At 43.0% G+C, this 17,693-nt stretch overlaps 1 protein-coding gene across 2 annotated transcripts in view; it reads right to left on the reverse strand.

Moving 5' to 3' along the window:
• LOC138747732 (inactive phospholipase C-like protein 2) overlaps positions 1-17,693 on the reverse strand; it is a 190,444-nt gene that overhangs the window by 81,653 nt on the left and 91,098 nt on the right. Inside the window, exon 2 of one of the 2 annotated variants that reach the window (XM_069907247.1) lies at positions 4,700-4,750. The exons of the other annotated variant lie outside the window; for it this stretch is intronic. The gene's annotated coding sequence lies outside the window, so the exon portion shown is untranslated. The remainder of the gene's footprint in view (positions 1-4,699; positions 4,751-17,693) is intronic. 2 annotated transcript variants of the gene reach the window in all.

Consider the following 17,693-nt stretch of genomic DNA (forward strand, 5'->3'; position numbering starts at 1 on the left):
CTACGTCAGTACCTGCTGGTGAAGGGCATCGCGTTCACCAGGACTACTAACTACAACCCCCTGGGGAACGGGCAGGTTGAAAAGGAAAACACCACAGTCTGGAAGGCTATCAAACTGGCCCTGAAGTCAAAAGGCTTTTCAGACTCACGCTGGCAGCAAGTCCTCCCCATTTCATTCTATTCTATCTGGTCGCTATTTACCGCAATAAACGCTACTCCTCATGAGCTCCTATTCACTTTCGAAAGAAGGTCGGCATCGGGAACTACACTCCCAGCCTGGCTCACTACTGCTGGTCCAGTCCTTCTCAGGAAACACGTGAGGAGAAGCAAGATCGACCTCCTGGTGGAAAAGGTGAAACTGCTCCATGCCAATCCCATGTACACCTAAGTGGAGTACCCAGATGGCAGGGAGGACACCCTCTCCATCAGGTACCCAGCACCTGCCGGAACTGAGGGTCCATTGCCTCAGGTGCCCTGTGAGCCACTCAGGGCATCGGGGGATCCAGCACCCCTCTCCACCTTTGAGCCAGAGACCCAGCCCACATCTCCTCCCTCACAAGGGGACCAGGAGACTCAAGGAGTCTAAAGCTCCCTGGTGCTAAGGCGCTCCACCAGGATCTCCAGATCACTTAAATCTGTAAATTTGTAAGTAACTGTATATTTTTTAACCATTTGTTTCTGAACCCATGTTCTCTGTCTTCATTCATAAACCCTAAATTCTACAGGAAGGGGAGAATGCAGTGAACTGGGATTCACTGGTAGGGTGTTGGTAGGGTGTGTTAGGGTGTTGTGCTGGCCCCACCTCCTGGCTCCTCCCCCATCTGCTCACATATAACCCTAGTTTGCTGCCTAAACACAGAACCCTTCTGAAGACTACTGTGAGATCCTATTCTTAGTTATAAGCTAATAAAAGCATTTGTTCTCCCTCCAGTCATGAGAGCTTTTATTCATGCTCCAGCTTGTCAGCCAGTTAGTGGGCAAGGTCTCATCTGTGGTGCCCCTGAGGTCCATTGGAGGCAGAACCTCTGCTTAATCAGTCCTCTGCTTCCCCTCCTACTTAGTGCAGACAGGAACTGCATCCAGACAGCCAGATGCCAGGCATAATCACCAAATTCTGCTGCACAGCCACGTCCAGTACGATAGGGTGCAAAAACTCTACCGATTTTAAATAGAGGCTGGGAATGCAGTCTGGGATATATGTAGGACCAATAAAAGTGCTTTTAAAATGTGAGAGCTAATCAAAACTTCGTCAGAGTTCTGAGAAATATTGTGTGTCAGGATTGTTCCCAGATATTTTTTTTCTGGAAACATATGCCCTGATTTTCTAATTCACTGTGGAAGAGAAATACCATGGAACAGTGATGTAATTCTGCAGAAGAAAAGAAATGGAGAAAAACTGGGCCTAAAATAATGGCAGGGGATTCAACAATATGTAAGTAATTATGTGACAAGTCTGAGGGATGTCAAAGTGTTTGAAAGTAGTTTTAGTGATTTTCTGGCAGTAAGAAAACATAAGAGGAACTGTTAACCACATAGGTAATAAATCACAGTCAAAGACCTAATCACTAACGTCCCAGCAAAAGGGTTCTGGAGGGAGAGGAGAGGGGCTTCCAAAAAAATGAAACCTCCCTACCTCATAACTCTATTTTTCTTTCATCCATGTGCCTGTCCAAGACTCTTAAAGACCCCACTTGCTCCAGCATCTACCACTACCCCTGGCAATGCATTCCAAGCAGCCACAACTCTCTGCGTAAAACACTTTTACCCCTGATGTCTCCCTGAAACATTTCTCCCTTCACTTTGTATATGCTACTCGGTATTTGCTACTCCCACCCTGGGGAAGAAAAAGGCACTGGCTATCTACCTTATCTATGCCTCTCATAATCTTGTAGACCTCCATTATGTCACCTCTCATCCTTCTTTGCTCTGAAGAGATAAGCCCCAGCTTTGCTAACCTTGCCTCATAAGGCACGTTCTCCAGTCCAGACAACATCCTGCTAAATTTCCTCTGCACCCTCTCCATAGCTTCCACATCCTTCCAATAATGGGGTGACCAAAACTGAACACAATACTCTTAAGTGTGGTCACACCAGAGATTAATTTTCTAATTTATAGCGTGGTAATAGACACAAAGCCAGAGCACAGGGAGATCAGGGGGAGGGGGAATGGGGCACAGCAGCCCTACAAACTGTTTTGAGACCATGGACTGAAGCTGTTTTAGGGAGATGGCCACTGACAACAGTCATTTAAACATAGAGGAGTACACAAGCTCAGTGCCCGGCTGCATCAGCAAGTGCATTGAGGATGTCACTGAGATTAAATACTTTATAACCAATACTAACCAGAAACTCTAGTTGAATGCTGGAGAAACTCAGTAGTTTACACAGCGTCCATATGAAGTAAAGGGACAGTGCCCTTCGTCGGTTTCTCCAGCACCTTCATGTCTTGCATGTAAACATATATGGCTACTTACAGTGGTGACATTATTTCTGGGTCAGGTGAGAAGTACAAGCAATCTCTCAACTTAAGTTTCAATGGCCCTCATCAATATTCAGATAGAGACAATTAATAGTCCAGGCACTTTTCAGAGTTTGTAATGCTCTCTTCAGGACAGGAGACAATGGCACGAAGATCATCCAGGGCCGAACTCTCCTGTGCAATGTGAAAGGCAAAGCAGGGGTACACACATAGACAGCTGTGTGACACCAGCGACACGAGTTGTGGGTACCAGGGGATCAAGACCATAGGCAAACTTGTGAATCAAAGACAAAGATGCCTCCCTTCGGACCAACTGAACATCTTCTATTCACGGTGTGATGAGAAGAACAGGTTGATGCCAAAGCAAATTCTGTGCTCCCCCTGATGAACGGGCCTCCTGCATAGCCGCAGCCAAAGTGAGGAGAACCCTATCCAAGGTGAACCCACAAAAGGGTGCGGGACTAGACCGCATACTTGGTTGGGTACTGAAGGACTGCACAGACTAATTATCGGAGGTCTTTATGGACATCTTCAGCACTTCACCGGCAGTCTATCGTCCCTTTAGGGTTTCAAGACAGTCACTGTCATCCCGGTACCAAAGAGAACGAGAGGAAAAGGCCTCAAAGACTACCACCCAGTGGCATTGACCTCCACCATTATGAAATTCTTCCAGTGATTGGCGATGGAATGCATCAAAACACCCCTCCCAAAGATGCTGGACCCATTTAAATGGGTCTAAAGAAGAAACTGTTCCACTGACGATGCTACAGTCTTCTTCCTCAACTCTATCCTAACTTACCTGGAGCATGATGCCTCGCATATTAGGCTTCTGTTAATCGACCAGCATGGCATTTAATACGATCATTCCCCGGAGGCTGTCCTTGCTGGGACTCAACACCCCTCTCTGTGACTGGATTCTTAATCTCCTAATGGAAAGAGCATTCCAAAGTCTGATTGGGTTGGAAGACTTCGCCTGCTCATCCTACTGACCCACGATTGCATCACTAGATCCAGTTCTGACAGAGTCACCAAGATGGCAGATGACACAACAGTAGTTGGCCACATCTGCAACAACAATGAGTCGCACTGCAGAGAAGAGGTGGAAAATCTCGTGATATGGTGTGAGAATAACAACCTTCGACTCAACGTAGACAAGATGAAGGAGATGATTGTGGACTTTAGGAGGACCAGGAATGACTACCATCCGCTACACATGAATAACATGGTAGTGGAGAGAGTAGAATACTGAGTTCCTTGGAGATCACTTAACAAGTGTCCTATCATGGATGCATTACATCTCCTCATTTGTCAGGAAGGTGAAACAGCCACTGCACTTTCTGAGAAGACTGAAGCAGGCATGGCTACCAGCCATCATCATATCAACCTTCTACAGGAGTTCTATTGAGAGCATCCTGTCTGGCTGCATCATAGTGTGGTAAGGTTGCAGTAGAGATTGGATCAGAGATCAATCCACAGGACCATATGAGTGGCAGAGAGGATCACTGGGGTCTACCTCCCCACTATCGACATGATCTACCTGGATTTTTGTTTGAAGAGGGTGCACAAAATCATTGAGGACCCCTTCCACTCCACACACAGCATCTTTCAGCTATTCCCATCGGGGAAGAGATAGAGGAGTATCAGATATAGATCCATCAGCCTGAAAAACAGCTTCTTCCCATGGGCAGTGAGAATTCTGAACAACCAAAGAAACTATTCACACTAACCATCTGATACTCTCATTAACGGAGAAATATATATATATATATATTATGTCTGGTTGTTTATCTGCACGTTTTGCACCAAGGACCGGAGAATGCTGTTTTGTCAAGTTGTACCTGTACCATCAAGTGATAAATACATTTGAAATTGAAATTTAAAACAATTGGACCACACTTGCCACTCTCCAATCCTCCGGCACTGCCCTGTGGTCAAGGAGGATGCAAAGATCATTGTGGACATACAAATAGCTAAATAGATATACAGGTACACAATCCTTTATCTGGAACCCTTGGGGGACAGTGTTCCAAATTTTAAATTTTTCTGGATTTCAGAACAAAAGCCAGATGCCCCAGATTTAAGCCGACCTGAACTGTGCTGCTGTATCCACCCACTTCCAGTTGCGCTGGCATCCCTCTCTCCCCCCCTCCGCCCACCCGAGTCGCGCTGCCGTCTCTCCCTCCACCCCACCACCACCCACCCCCCCCCCCCCCCCCGCCTACCTGCCCTAGTCACGCTTGTTGGCTCTCTCTCTCCCTCCGCTGTACCAGCACCTGGAAAAAAAATGCCGATTTTTGGAGCTTTCCGGATTTTAGATGTCCGGATAAAGGATTGTGTACCTGTACCACACGCTGTGACTGGAGATAAAGTGGAATCCTTCCTTACATCTGAACAATGAAGTTCATCCACACAATGACAAACTGCCCTGCAGCCAGTTGAACTGAATACTCTCATCATTCAGTATTAAACCATTTAATATCCATATGCAGCTGATGCTCAGAGATTTAACTCAATCTGTTTCAGCCACAATTAATAGCACTTCCTTCACAGATTATAATTTAGGACATGAAAATGTATCTCTATAAGCCAGTATACATTTTAATTTTATAAATTATTCCAACAGAACAAATCGTCCCTCATATAATCGCACAAACCCTCTGTTTATCACAGCACAATGTCTTTCATAGAACGGGCCAGGTTCAATCCAAAGCATAGATTTAGTTATGGCTTTTCCATTGAGGATAAGGTCTTTAGCAGATGAACTTTGGAATCCAGTCACTCTTTTGTTTAAGGCCACAGCAACTTGATACATTGTTGTTCAGATTTGCTGTATCACATCGGAAGTTGGAGGAACATTAACTTTTAATGAATTTAGCGTGTTCAATCGCAAAATGATGCTGACACATTGCATTTGTTTAACGGACCTAAAAAGGGTTTGCCGCTGATTTTTGTTTGTACTCAGCATCTGATGCCTCTCATGTCAGCGTCCAACAATAGTCGGCCAGCTTTGATGGATTCCAGTTGCCCTGATACGGCTTTTCCTTGGTCGCAGTGTCCTGGTGAAACCTTTCACCATGTTGGTCACTGAGTGCACCAAGATCAGCAGAAAGTGCGAATGCAGAAAATGAAGTTTCAATGACATGTTTTGCATGATTGAAGCAGACTTAAAATATAACAGGAAATTACAAAAATAGATAATATCTAAAAGCAGTACGTGAGGGGGAAAATTTAAGGTGATTTAAATCTATAAAATACACCCAAAAGTGTTCAGGAAGCAAAATCTTGGTTGTCCAGTGTTAGAAACAGAAAGGATAGAGATGAGTTTCACATGAGATGAAGCAGAAATCAAATGATAAAAGCTGCAATGATGTGAAACAGAGTTGGCAGAGGCTTGTTCAGACCATAAACATTGAAGAAGGCGCAGAGTGACCTTGGTGCACTTATCCGAGAATCACTGAAAGCAGAAGCGCAGGCAGATAAGAAAGTATACAGGATACCTGACTTCATTAATTAGATTACATAATATTGGGCAGTACAATGACACAGCTAGTGGAGCCACTGATTTATAGTGCCTCAGACCTGGGTTCAATCCTCACCTCTGGTGCTGTCTGTGTGGAGTTTGCACGCACTACCTGCAACTACTCTGGTTTCCACTCACCTCCTACATAAGCTCAGCCATGGGCTGAAATTTATTAATATTTCCAAAGATAAAGCTGGAGCTTTAATACTAAAGCTGTGATTTTATTGATGTTAATGGAGAACCAGTCCAAGAAAACATGTCTAGTTTTTATTTTCAGGTAGAATTAACCACAATTTAAAAAAATCATACTGAGTTGATATTTCTCAATTCTCCAGCAGCCAGATGAGTTCTCTGCTCTCATGTAGTTGTATGAGTACGTTTAAAATTCATAAAGTGAATTCAGTTCCCATGGATCTGCTGTCTGAACAAATCACTGCAAATATAATCATACCTTTTTCTTCTGAGTTGTCATTGGCTGAAGGCTGTGATTCTGCCCTGATTATTCTGTGCTAAACTTAAATTACAGTTTCATTATACTTATTTCTAACAGGAACAGGCTCATCTTGTATGCAATGTGATGCTTCGGTCAGTTTTAGCAAAAAGCTCAGTCACCACAAAAGAAAGTGATTGACAGGTATTTGATTAGTCAGGGCATCAAGGGTAACGGGGAGTGGGGCTGGGTGGGTGGATGGTTCAGCTCATGATTAGAATGACAGAGGAGACTCGTTTGGCCAATGGGCTGACTTCTGCTCCTGTATCTTGTGAATGTTTGCACAGTCTTGAGAAAGGAAATGCTTGTGATGCCTTGTGCAGTCAAACTGCACACCAACGCTCACCATCTCGGTGTGTGGACAATAAAAAGGCGCTGGTGTGAGACACCAGACATTCCAAAGGTTATAGAAAATCACTGTCAGGTGCTTCAGCCTGAAAGTAAATTAAAATATAAAGTATAAAAGGAGCACGAAAGCTTAAATCTGGGGTGCTGTAGGCTTTAAGTTCAAGTTTACTATCACATGTACCAAGATGCAGTGATTTATGTTTGTTTTGCAAGCAATCCATCTGGACTTAGGCAAGTTCAAGATTAGATTCTTTTATTGTCATGTAATAAAACAGTAAATTTAATGAGATGAAATTTCCTTTAGGCAGACAAACATTTGCCATAAGCAGAAATTGCCCGGCATCTCTTAAAGTCAGAGAAAGAGAAGCAAAAAAAGAGTCCCTTCAGAGTCGCCGACTGTCTGTGGATTTGCCTCCAGTTTTCCCGCAGCCACACAGTTTTCAGTCCAAACCATCGGCAACCCAAGCTCCAGATCTAAACCTCTGACACGATCAGAAAGCCTTCAACGCTCTCGGCACCCTCTCGCATCTCGGTTCCGATAGCTGGTACCCCTTCTGCCAGTCTTGAGCCAGTCTCCAGTAGTCCACATCCTGGTGTGAGTCCCTTAACCAATGTCGTCAGCAGCCCGCAGTCTCCGTGGGTTCCTCAACTCGAGTCACCAAGATCCCGCCGCCTGTGTGTTCTTCAGCCTCAGAGCCCCTCGCTGGTCCACCACTGTGGTCACTGTTCCATTGGGCCATCTCCTCTGCTTCTCCTTCTCAAATGGGGGAGTGCTCTCCCCATTTTCTGGTGCCCTGAGCCAGTCTTCTGCTTCCCCGGAATCTGCAACCCCTCATGACCACTGTCGAACATACGTGTCACCATCTTGGGTCCAGACCCCGCGTACGCAGGATTTTAAAATAAAATACCGTCGGTTCCTTTGACAGGCCATTTAAAGCCTGTCTGAAGCCGATGGCAGTTGGACTGGGGGAAGACACAGGTCAGAAGTGAGATCAAACGGTATAGCACAAAGTCAACATAATTTTACCATTGTGAGATTTTTTTCAGAAGCTTGATTACAGGGTAAAATCAACTATCCTTCAATCCGGTGGTGCATGATCTAACACTTGTGAATCTTCTTCCCATTGTGAAGGGTGGGGTCAGTCTTTTAATATATTGGAAGGCAGCGAAGAGTGTAGATGGAGTCGATGGAGGGAAGTGGTGTGTGTGTGTGTGTGTGTGGATGGAGTGAAGTGGTGTGTGTGTGTGTTGATGGATGAAGTGGTGTGTGTGTGTAGATGGAGTGAAGTGATCTGTGTGTGTGTAGATGGAGTGAAGTGGTGTGTGTGTGTGTAGATTGAGTGAAGTGTGTGTGTGTAGATGGAGTGAAGTGATGTGTGTGTTTAGATGGAGTAAAGTGGTGTGTGTGTGTTGATGGAGGGAAGTAGTGTGTGTAGATGGAGTGAAGTGGTGTGTGTGTGTAGATGGAGTGAAGTGGTGTGTGTTTGTAGATGGAGTGAAGTGGTGTGTGTGTGTTGATGGAGGGAAGTAGTGTGTGTGTAGATGGAGTGAAGTGGTGCGTGTGTGTAGATTGAGTGAAGTGGTGTGTGTAGATGGAGTGAAGTGGTGTGTGTGTGTAGATGGAGTGAAGTGGTGTGTGTGTGTAGATGGAGTGAAGTGATGTGGGTGTGTAGATGGAGTGGTGGTGTGTGTATGTAGATGGAGTGAAGTGGTGTGTGTGTGTAGATGGAGTGAAGTGATGTGTGTGTGTGTGGATGAAGTGGTGTGTGTGTGTGTAGATGGTGAAGTGGTGTGTGTGTTGATGGAGTGAAGTGGTGTGTGTGTGTGTAGATGGTGAAGTGGTGTGTGTATGTGTTGGTGGAGGGAAGTAATGTGTGTGTGTGTAGATGGAGTGAAGTGGTGTGTGTGTGTGTAGATGGAGTGAAGTGGTGTGTGTGTGTGTGTGTGAGATGAGAGAGAGAGAGAGAGAGAGAGAGAGAGATGCCCTGAGCCATGTTCACAACCATCTGCAGTTCCTTGCAATCTTGGGTAGAGAAGTTCCTGTGTCACACAGAGATGCATCTTGACATGATACTTGCAATGGTGCATCTGCATATCTTGTCAAGGGATGCTAAATTCCCTCCAGCCTTTGCAGAATTTGAGACACTGGTGCACTTTCCTTGGTCATTGTAGTGGTATGGTTGGAGCAAGGGAAGCCACTCCAGGGAACAGCCCACCATCTCCACCTCAGCAATATTGATACAGATCAGGGATTTCTCTTCTAGAACCATATATAATTGCAACAATGAGTACCCATAGATTATAATTACCAGAAACATTTGCTGGCATCTTTAATATCTACCCAAGTGCAGTTTGCACTTCTGTGACCATTTAATGTGACATCTGAAATGCAAATATGAAACATTGCCCCTGTGAGAAATTTGTTTTAATAAAACAATTTGTTTGATATAATTATTTGTAGAGGAATTCACATTCATCAGTACCACAACAAGCTTTATACTAAGTAAAAATACAAAGTGCAGGAGAAGCTCAGCAGGTCCAACAGTGTTTTTTATGTAACAGAGGTAAAGATACAGAACCAATGTTTTGGGCTTGAGCCTTTCTCAAGGTATGAGAGAATGCCGGCAGGTGCCCAAAAACAAGAAGCTAGGGGGGAGGAGGGGGGAAGGTTGCAAAGGCAGCAGATGATAGGTGGAGAGAGGAGGGAGGGGGCAGCAGCAAGAAGGGGGTAGAGGGATGGCTGGGTGAATAAAGGGGGAAGGAAGGGGAGAACTGGAAAGGGGGTGGGGAAAGAAAAGGTGAGCAGGTTTAACAGGAAGCAGTGAGCTCAATGTTAAGGCCATCTGGCAAGAGGGTGCCAATACAGAAAATAAGGTGTGTTTCCTCCAATCTGCAGGTGGTTAGAGTGGGATAGCACACAAGGCCATGGACAGACGTGAGCTTGGGAGTGTGACTCAGAATTGAAAAGGCTTTATAATAACCTCACCACAGTTTACACGGCTTCCACACACCACTCCATCACATTGTCCCTGGGGGTTTGAAATATTTTGGGTGATGACTTCATGTGGGAAGGCAGCTTGGCATGTGATTAAATCCCCATATGGTTGTTGATTGTTTACTGGTGTTCTTCAATCTCATTTAATTTTGAGTATGGTTGCTTCATGTACAAGTAAATATTTTGATCTCTTCAAACAGGTAGTGCATGTATCGGGTTCATTGTCTAAGAATTGGGTGAGGGTCAATTTATAATCTCATAGTGTGGCAATTTTGTTTCACTGATACGCCACGGGGGCCAGAATCACCCAATCACTCTGTGAGGTTTAACCAACAAACCATGCTGTCCAGGTTTGTTCGTCTCTTCCTCCACTTGAGTTGAACGCACGTGGTATCCTTCTGGGTCTGCAGTAGTTCCGATTGCCATATCACAAGTGTGTCTGTGGGATATGATGCCACTATACATATCTGCATGTTGCTCTAGGTCAGCCATTCTCAATGGAACCCTCTGGGAGTCACAGCACCTTCAAGTAAAGCCCCTATTTTATTTTCACCTCACAGAACATTAAAATTTTGTATGATTTTTATGTAGTCAGTGGGAGAGAAGTATGGAAGAAATCAAAAGTTTTCTCGCATCCTCTTTTGTCCAGGACAAATCAAGAATGGCAACAATGAGCCAGCGGACATGCACCTTTGGGTGCAACTCAATGCTTTACATTGCCAATCCTAGTGCATCATTTCCCTGAAGATGCAAGAGAACTGAGGCAATATTAAAGCAGGAGAGTATTCGGAGGATTTATTATTTGTGTCACTACTTGTTTTGATCTGGACAGTGAATGGATGTAAGGATGAAAAATGATCTGAATATACAAATGAAAGTGAGAAAGAGGATGGAGTTACCTGGAGTGTCTGTTGGCAAAACTGTCTCATATACAATGGTCCAGTCTTCTGTTCTGCGTAATTCAATAATTGATTCATGGACCTTGACAAGCCTGAGCTCGCCAACGTAAGACGTGCAGTCCATGCACACTTTGGTTCGTTATTGGCTACCACAATTGTGTAAATAGGCATAGGATCACAAGATACAGGAGCATAAGTCAGCCCATTGGCCCATCGAGTCTGCTGCGCCATTCTAATCACGAGTTGATCCATCCTCCCACTCAGCCTCACTCCTTGCCTTTCTCCCCGCAGCCCTTGATGCCCCATACCTGTCATTCACTGCCTTAAATGCACCCAATGGCCTTCCATAGCCATGTGTGGCAATAAGTTCCACAGACTCATGTCCTTCTGACTGAAGAATTTTTTCCGCATTTCTGCTTTAAATCGTCAGCCTTTTATCCTGAAGTTATGCCCTCTTGTCCGAGAATCCCCTACCACGGGAAACATCCTTGCCACATCTACTCCAGGCCTTTCAGCATTTGAAATGCCTCGGAGGACCACATCATCCTTCTGCTCTCCAAGGCGTACAGTCCAAGAGCCGATAATCATTCTCCTTTCCAATGCCGGCACATGAAATACAATGTTGGATAGTGTACGATCGTGCATTTTGGTGGAAGAAATGATTTCCCAGGATCTGCAGATTGAGACACTAATTTTCTACGTGCAGGAAGATAATACTGATGATCCACAATTCTTTGAAAAGCCTTGCAAAAATAAAAAGCAAACTCTCATGTGATCCAGGAAGATGCTCCTTTTTTGCAGCAGTATTATATTATATGTTGGTTTAATAATGTCTAAAAATATTCTGCCTCAAACAAATTGTTGTGGCCTGCTGGCTTTCTGCAGGCAGTAGCTACGATGACTTATGACATAGTCACTCCCTGTCTCATGATCTACAGCCTAGCTATTTTTATGACATTAATGATCAGCACAGAGTATGATTTGGAAACAGATAAGAGGCAGCTGAACAAAGATCACAATAATTAAATGGGGGGGTGGGGAGGGGAAATTGCATTTCATTTATTTTGAGGCACTGAGCTCGGTTTCGGTTTCTCATTAAAAGGATTTGCTGAACTCACGGGGGGGGGGGGGAACCAGAGTTACTTATTGTCCCACCTTCTGAAGGACCGCAAGTCACAGTCTTTGATGTGTCATGACCTCGTGAATGTAGAACTGACAACGGGTCAGGATGAAGTGGAGCGGATTCTGCAGAAGTTGTTTTAAAAGGCTTAGTACATTGAAATAAATACACATTTCCATTAACAGCCATCAGGTTTCCCAGGTATTGCATGCAAGTAAAAATGTTATAAAAGGCTAGTCATCTATTAACCCACTCTCCGTGTAATTCCCCACTTTTTATGACCCATTAGATTATGGAATATAAATCTTCAGATTATTTAAAACCTATCACAGACGTCTGGTGAAATCATCATATAATCCCCATTACTTATTACAAATGTTACTCGTTTTTATGACTCCCCAAAGTCTTTTTCAGAATATATTAGACCGGATAAATACTGAAAACTCTTGGCCCATGTTTACAGTAACTGTAATTGCTAAGTAATTTTGGTGGGAATAGGACTCACATAATATCAGGTTGTGGTTGTTCTGTCAAATGGGAATATTGGCCAGGGATGTAGGAACTACCCCACTCTGAGGAAGTCCATGGAGGGTTGGAACATCCGTTTACTGACCAGCACACTCATTGGGAAATGAGGGGGAAAGCTGGAAAACATATCATTAGTAGTTCTGCAGAGACAAACACTGCAAGAATGAAACAGTAAATCTCATGGAGGGGTTGAAACACGTTTTGGATTACAAAGTTTATCTAGGTTTTCTTATCTGACACGTTATGCAGCACTAAAAGAGCTGGGAAGATTATATGACAATATATTCCCACCACAAACTAATAAAAGGATTTATTGGGTTTCAACGGAATAGAATGATAAATTTTGGTTTGAGGGCAAAGTAAGTGGCTCAGTTCCAATTTTACAAATTAATGTTACATTCATTCAGGTGAATTGTTACTATAACCTTGTGAAAATATTGATATATTGTGACAAGAAGAAAGACAGAATAATTACCAAGTATGCCAAAGTAACGGTCCTGACATTTTTTTGTGCAAAGTGTTAGTTTTATCTTCAAGGAGCATATTGAAAATTCAGTACATTTCTCAAGAAATTTCTCAACCTGCCTAAATGACAACTGACCAGTGGCACTCACATCCACAATGATGGTGTTTTGAGAGACTAGTGTTGAAGCACATCAGCTGCTGTCTAAGCAGCGACATTGATCTGTTCCAATTTGCCGACCTCAGCAACAGGTCGAAGGCAGATGACATCTCATTGGTTCGACACAAAGCCCTGGAGCACCAGGACATCGGGATGTTCTTCATCCACTACAATTCGGCATTCAACACCATCATCCCCTCAAAACTGATCAGCAAACTCCATGACCTGGGTCTCGAGACCCCACTGTGTAATTGGATCTCGGATTTCCTCACCTCCCCCCAGACCCCAATCAGTGAAGATTGGTAAGAATATCTCCTGTACAATCTCCACTGCTGGGCTGTGTATTTAGCCCCCTGCTCTACTCACTTTGCACCTACGAATATGAGGCTCAGTTTAACAACACCACCATCAATAAACCTGCTGATGAGACCACGGTAGTGGGTTGTACAAAAGGGGGGAATGAGTCAGCGTACAGGAGGGAGATTGAAAACTTAGCTGAATTGTGCACCAACAACCTTGTCACCAAAACCAAAGAGCTGATTGTGGACTTTAGGAAGGGAAAATAAAAGGTGTATGATCCAGTGATTACTTGGTGGGGGGGGGGGGGGGGGGGGGGGGGAGGATATCAGAGGTGGAGAGAGTGAGCAAATTTTAATTCCTGGGAATCACTATTGTGGAAGACCATTCCTGGACCCAACATACTAATGTGATCGTGAAGAAAGCATGTCAGAGCCTCTACTTCCCCAGGAGTTTGCGGAGGTTTGGTATGACATCGATAACTTTGGCAAACTTCTATAGAAATGTAGTGGAATGTGTGCCGACCAGCTGCATCACGGTGTGGTATGGGGACACCAATACCCTGCGGAAGGTCAAGGACACAGCTCAATACACAACAGAGGCAAAACTCTTCCTCACACTGAGAAAAATCTACAGGGAACGCTGCAGTCGGTGAGCAGCAGTAATCATCAAGGATCCACACCCTCCAGGACAGGCTCTTTTCTCGCTGCTGCCATCAGGAAAGAGATAGAGTTGCCAAAGGACTCACACCACCAGGTTCAGGAATAGCTGCCACCCCTCCGCCATCAGATTCTTAAACAACAAACTCAATCAGAAATTCATTTAAAGACTCTTCCTTTGCACATTATTTATTGCTGAATGTTTTTTCTGTATAGTCCGGTTCTTTACATTTCTCTCTTTTGTATATGTATCTTTTCTTGAGAACATTTTAAATTCTGCCTTGACTGCAGGAAAAAGAATCTCAGGGTTTCATGTGATGTCTCGTACATGTATGTACTCTGAACTTAAACTTTAAAAAACTGCAGATTATTGAAATCCAAACGAAAATTAGAAAATATGTACTTCTCTCTCATGGCATCCATGGAGAGAGAAACAAAGTTCATGATTCAGAAAAGAGAATGTTCATGTGCAGGTTTGCTGACAAAATTGTTTAAATTTTTCAGAGGAGTTCACTGTCACATCTGAAGGCCATTCAAATTCAGGTCACAGAGACGGGAGGACAATATTTGAGGTCTGGATCGAGTTTAAAAAAAACAGTAAAATTAAGTTAAAAGCAAAGATTGTAAAAATCTTGGCTTTGTAACACTGAATGGAGGTGACATTAGGAATATACAAGAGCCATAACATCATGAAACCATGATGAATTTCAAGCTCCTCTCCAAGTCACACGCCAACCTCTCATATAGTTGGCTCAAAATCCTGAATTCTCCCTTGGCAGGATCAAGGATTTCAATGCGTCAAGAAGGCGGCTCAAACTGTGCAACTGTGATGGGCAAGGAACATACATTTCCTAATAGTATTCATATTTAGAAAAATAACAGTTATTATCATCTTGTCTCTTTTATCAGTCTAAACTAGCATTTGAGAATAGAGTACTATTTATTGATTTGGATTCATGCAGATTTTTGAATGGATAATGATCCACAGACTGTTACCAGCTTCTATATGTTATATCTTTTAGTAAAGTTACTTTGGGGGATTGGGCCAGGGAAGGACATGCAGATAACAATATTTTTTAAGAGACACAAAGTCCATAAAATCAGTGTTATTGTTCTCAATTAAAAACATGAAACAATGAAGGTTAACCCAAAGAGACACCTGTTCAAATAGTAGGCTATTTGCAATATGACTCATGTTTTTTGGGAAACTAAAAACCAGTATTAATGAAGCAAATCATGTTATTAAGACACTTTAAAAAGCATCCTTTAGTATCATCAACCAGAGTAATCTTAAGATAGAATTAAAGTGACTTCGGGAAAGATGGTCACTTCTGCTGTTTCTCCTGGTCAAAAGAGAGCAGTGATACTGTGGGCAGTTTAATGGACAATTTTAACTGACCCATATCTGGGGTAAAGAAAGCAAGATCATTCTTGTATTTGGACTGAGACCATTTTGATGGTTATTTCATCTGACCCTTGCCTGGGTCTTTGAAAGCATCGTGGAGGTCACAACTCTTACACAAAAAAAGAGGGGAGCTGTGACAAATCATTCATATCAAGGAACATTTCTCTGAAAGCAACTCGCCCAAAATTTGTGGGTTTTGAGAAGCCTAATGACTCAGTGTCTCAACTGCTTCATAAGTACTTCTGAACAACAGTTTAAAAGTTCAAAGTTTCAACACAAGATTTCTAAAAATGAACTTTGAAACAGACTTTTCAGAATTGTGCCTAAGCAGTAAATGGTTTGGGTAATTCACAGACGCACGTGCTGGCACGCACTTGTGCATATTTGGGATTAAGTTTAGAGTTAAGTAAGATGTTATATTATTAATTTTAAAATTAATTTGGTGAATATCTATTGCTGTTGGTCTATGAAGTAACTTTTTTCTCATATTTTGCACTAATTATGTCACTTGTAGCAATTTGTATACCTGCAACCCCCTAATGCTGCTGTAAAACAACAAATGTTATGTCACATAATTTATGATAATAACCTAATTCTGTTTCCAAATATTTAGTTTGGTGTGTGACAGATTATAGATATGTTTTTGTTGTGCTTTTATTGTATATAGATATGTTTTTGGGAGATAAATTGGGGCAGGTTTTTTAGTGTAGGTCACATACAAATACTTCAAAACAGATCTCAATGAAGTACTGGAGCTCTGCTCATGCTAGATAGACCAGCTCCAAGAGCCTTTGCAAAAGCTTTGGAGAGTGCCCAAAGGGCAAGAGGTGAAGGAAGTCGGAGCCGCAGGCTGTCTGGAGTGGAACTTGCTGTTCTAAGAGGATCATATGGTTTTTGCAAGCAGAGAGAGAGAGAACAAAACAGGCTTTTTCTCAGAGAGAAAGAGAGAGAGAGAGAGAGAGAGAGAGAGAGAGGGGGATCAGTTCTGCAGTTTTACAGTCAGCAGCAGCAACTGGGACTGGAACAGGACAAGCTGGCAAGCTTGTGGAAAAACCCCATTTGGAAGATGGGTTGTGAGTGCTTAGTTCAGCCTGGTCAAAGCCTTTGTGGTTCATACAAGGGGAGAAGACTGGCTGCCCAATGTCTCATTTGAAATAAGTGAAACAATGTAAAAGTAGATGACACAATTTTCTTGTTTATTTTAATTGTGATGACATTGTTTAATGGATTTATTGTATTGTATATGTTGAACGTTTAATGGGTTTGGAGGGGGGTGGGAAGGAGAGAGGGGGGAAAAAGGGGGAGAAAATGCCACTGTGTATATTCAAGAGGGAAATGTTTGTGTGTATTTTGATTAATATGGTTCATAGTGTGAAAAATAAAAAAATAAATAAATAAAGAGATAAGTGAAACAAAAAGGAACTCTGTGGTGACCTGAAAGAAAGAGGTTATCATCTGGAAAACCCTGATGGGGCAAGTTTCTTCGTCAAGACACTGAAGTGGCTGGTTACAAGGAACCAGTTGTGGGTGTTCAGCGAACAACAAATCTCTCTCTGAAAACCGACAAGAACCTTTCAAGCACCAAAACCTGGTGAACTTAATAAATGTTAAATTCTGTGCACAGTCTAAATCACCTGCAACCAGTAAACTTGGAGGAATGACAAGTGAGATTGGACTGTGAATCAAAGAACTTTTCTGAACTTACAAGCACATTACGTACAAATGTGCTTAGAATTAGAAGGGGGTTAAGTTAGGTTAAGTCAAATAGAGATAAGTTAAAGTATGATTCTGTTTTCATGTTTAAAGATAATTAAAAGCATCTTTTGTTTAAGTAACCATTTGTTTTGGTGAACATCTATTGCTGCTGGGCTTATGGCTTTTCTGGGCTTGTAACAGGTGACAGATAAATTTTGTCTTAAACAGATAATTTGGTGTTTCAACCACAATTGTGAAATGGTGAAAGCACACAAGAGTATTGACTTCAGTTCTTATCACCTCATTTAAGGAAGCTACAGAGAGAGCGGATTTACCAGAATATTGGATGGATTGGAAAATAAGTCCTATGTGGCAAGGTTAGCAAAGCAAAGCTGGGAGTGAAGAAGGATGAGAGGAGACTTAAAAGAGATCTACAAGATTCTGAGAGACATAGATAAGGTGGACAGCCAGCACTTTTTTCACAGGGCAGGAATAGCAAACACCAGATGACATATGTACAAAATGAAGGGAGGGAAGCTTAGAGGAGTCATCAGGGGTGAGGTTTGATTTTACACAGAGTTACAGGTGCCTGGAATGATTTTCTGGGGTGGTGGTGGAGGCTGAAACATTAGGGGGCA

This window comes from Narcine bancroftii, chromosome 12, assembly GCF_036971445.1.
Source record: "Narcine bancroftii isolate sNarBan1 chromosome 12, sNarBan1.hap1, whole genome shotgun sequence".
NCBI lineage: Eukaryota > Metazoa > Chordata > Chondrichthyes > Torpediniformes > Narcinidae > Narcine > Narcine bancroftii.